The following is a 3802-nucleotide window of genomic DNA, read 5'->3' as shown; positions in this document are numbered from 1 at the left end:
TATTACCTAATGTTACTTGAAAGAAGTGCTGGAGACCTATAACAACCTTAAATCTCCTCGCAGTTTTTAAACTACTTTTATATCTTAATTCTTAACGTTTACCTCTTGAATAATACTTCGAGGCATAAATTTTGCCGCGTCTGAACTTTTGATTTATGCTTCAAATACAATAGAAAACTTATCACGAACTTGGGGATAATATTCTAATTGTAAGAGTTTGATATTTTCTTTCAGATCGCATTCTTTATTCAGAATTTATAGTTATTTATATCTGTTAAATTATAATTCATGATTAATGATCAACCAAAATGACAAAAAAAATTGTTGAAACGTCGTAACGTTTCTTAATGTTTAAAACACAAGTGTCCAAATTACATTAATTTTAAAAACTATATATAGAATTATCTTTAAATTTTAAACATATAGTCTCTTCATAGTAGATTAAAATTTTCTTTTAAATGGGACTTTTTTTTAGAATTTATTTTGATTTTTGAATGAGAGTCAACAAAACAGACAATAAATACATTATGATATTAAATTAAACATTGATATACAATATTCAAATAATTATATAAATGAACAAATATTTTTATGAGATATGGATGATATATAGGACCCAACATTAATGGAAAAACTTAAATCAGTATATGAAAATTAATTGTTTAAAGTTTATATACAGAAAACTTATCACGAACTTGGGGATAATATTCTAATTGTAAAAGTTTGATATTTTCTTTCAGATCGCATTCTTTATTCAGAATTTATAGTTATTTATATCTGTAAAATTATAATTTATGATTAATGACCAACAAAAATGACAAAAAAAATTGTTGAAACTTTGTAATGTTCCTTAATGTTTAAAACACAAGTGTCCAAATTACATTAATTTTAAAAACTATAGAATTATGTTTAAATTTTAAACATATAATCTCTCCATAGTAGATTAAAATATTCTTTTAAATGGCACGTTTTTTCTGAATTTGTTTTGATTTTTGAACGACAGACAACAAAACAGACAATAAATACATTATGATATTAAATTAAATATTGATATACAATATTCAAATAATTATATAAATGAACAAATATTTTTATACGATATGGATGATATATAGGACCCATCATTAATGGAAAAACTTAAATCTTTATATGAAAATTAATTGTTTAAAGTTGATATTGTAATTGTAAGAGTTTGATATTTTCTTTCAGATCGCATTCTTTATTCAGAATTTATAGTTATTTATACCTGTAAAATTATAATTTATGATTAATGACCCACGAAAATAACAAAAAAATTGTTGAATCGTCGTAACGTACCTTAATGTTTAAAATACAAGTGTCTAAATTACATTAATTTTAAAAACTATAGAATTATTTTTAAATTTCTTCATAGTAGATTAAAATTTTCTTTTAAATGGCACGTTTTTTTCAGAATTTGTTTTGATTTTTAAATGAGAGCCAATAAAACAGACAATAAATACATTATCAATATTAAATTAAACATTGTTATGCATTATTCAAATAATTATATAAATAAACATATATTTTTATGAGATATGGGTTATATATTGGACCCGTCATTAATGGACAAACTTAAATCTGTATACGAAAATTAATTGTTTAAGTACAGATTTGCTAAACTCCGAAAGTTCTTTATTTTTTTACAAATAAATTGTGTCAAAATTATTATAAAAAAATGTACATTTTTAAATAGGCAAATATTAATCTATTTGTTTTTATTTATTAATAGCGTTTTAATATTGGTAATGTTCTCAGCATTCATAATACATAGATCCCAAAGGCCATGTAGTAAGTAGTTATTTTAAAACCTAAGACGTATTCGCCAGAAACAAACATGTACCATAAAATATTAATGTCAGGTATACTTCTCAGGACACTATTAAAAATGGAACAAGCTTTATTGTACTTGCTCTTATGAGTACTAACGTACGTAAGATTCCAAAGAGTCCCATTTAATATTTAACCAAAAATATTGCAAGCCACATCGCTCGTTCTATTGGTGAACTGACGTTTTTGAATGTAATCATGGAGCTTATTTTTCGAATTAATAACATGTTTCTTTATATATTTGTGTGTCTTAAATATATTGTATCTTTAGATTTTGTCATTGTATAGAACTTGAAATAATTAAGGAATATTTACAAATAGTAATTAATTAAGAAATATATTTATGAGGTCTTTGATTATAATTTTAAACATTGTATGCAAAAAAAGTAGTTTTACGTTTAAAATATTAATAATTTTCCATTATAAGTATAAATATTAAAACTCTATTAAAACGTCCTAAGTGACAGACAAATTGATGAAGTAATGGTATAAACGTGTTTTGTAGTCCCGGCTTTTATATAAATCAATTAATATATGGTATAATTTTAATGTTCATTTATATTTAATACCTTTACTATTTAGTAAAAAGAATAATCTCGATTAATCATCTCCTAAAATGGGACAATAAGTCGTTGCGTTATTAATTAAAATTAAAATCCACGGTGGCACATTTGACAGAAAATGAAGCGCAAAATGAAATTTGTTATCAATGCACATTTTTAATTAATGTGTCAAGCAAAATTTTGTGATGATGTATGGTGACTATAACAGGAAGTACGCGGTCAGAGTTGGCCAGCGTCCGATACAATCTAAAGTTAATAAAACCGCTGGAAGTACATTTTGATGATAATGATTAGGGACAATGATGGCACCTGTTTTCACACGAGACCCAACTGAGCGGAGCTAAACATTTCATATAAAGTGCCGCCTCACATTATTTGGTTGTATAACGCGAAATGCTTGTATGCGGCTGCATCGGCTCACATATTATTGGATATGCGAAATGCACCACGCCGTTACGATTCGGAAATATTTGCACTTCTGATATGCACTCCTATATGCTTATATGTGTAATGCGGGGAATTTCAATCGTTGCTAAAGTATACGTAATACGAAAGTTTACCATTTGTTTTCGTGTACAACCTTTCCGGTTTGGAGCACGCACCCTCCAGAAAACTTGTTTCGAACGACACATTACCCAAAATGGGCAAAAAAAGTGGGACAACTTGAAAATATCGTTTACTGAATCAACACTTTTCGTTGCTTCTCCACTCCATAATTGCTACTCCGCCAAGTAAGGTGTTATTTAGTAAGGTTCATTGAGCAAAATGATCTTGATTAATTGATTAATGACGACCAACAACAAGGGATTGTAAATTATCTTCCCTCGTCGACGTAATAGAATTCACCAACTACTTATTCAGAACCCTTTTTGAATTATATCTTCTTGGACAAGAGTTGTGGTAGGTTGTCAGCCCTGCTTTGGTCTTCTTATGTGATCACCAATCTCCAATATGTAGTATAACATTAAGGATATTAATATATGAGACACATCAAACTTTTAAACTGTTCTGTAGTAAATCCAACCTTCTTCTAAAAACAAGCACACTCATCTCGAATTAAATTTCCAGATTGGCGTTGCATATTGACAAGTTATTAGTTATTAGTTACTTTAATATGATTTTTTATAATTCTTCTAAGTGAAATTGAATGGATTTAGTGAAAATTTCAATGTGTATATACTGTGCATTGTTAAAATTTACTGGTAAATCTATTTTTAATAGGTATTATTTAAATTTTTTTAATTAATCAGTAAAGTAACCTTTAAAACACTATAAAAAATATGATTTTGATGTTTAAAAAATATTTAAACATCGTGAATGCGCAAACAAATTGTATAATTACAACTATAACCTAAAGGCAATTAATTTCATGTTTTCAAATATCTTATCTT

Source organism: Aethina tumida, chromosome 2 (assembly GCF_024364675.1).
Source record: "Aethina tumida isolate Nest 87 chromosome 2, icAetTumi1.1, whole genome shotgun sequence".
Taxonomy (NCBI): domain Eukaryota; kingdom Metazoa; phylum Arthropoda; class Insecta; order Coleoptera; family Nitidulidae; genus Aethina; species Aethina tumida.
Note: the sequence above shows the minus strand (reverse complement) of the source record.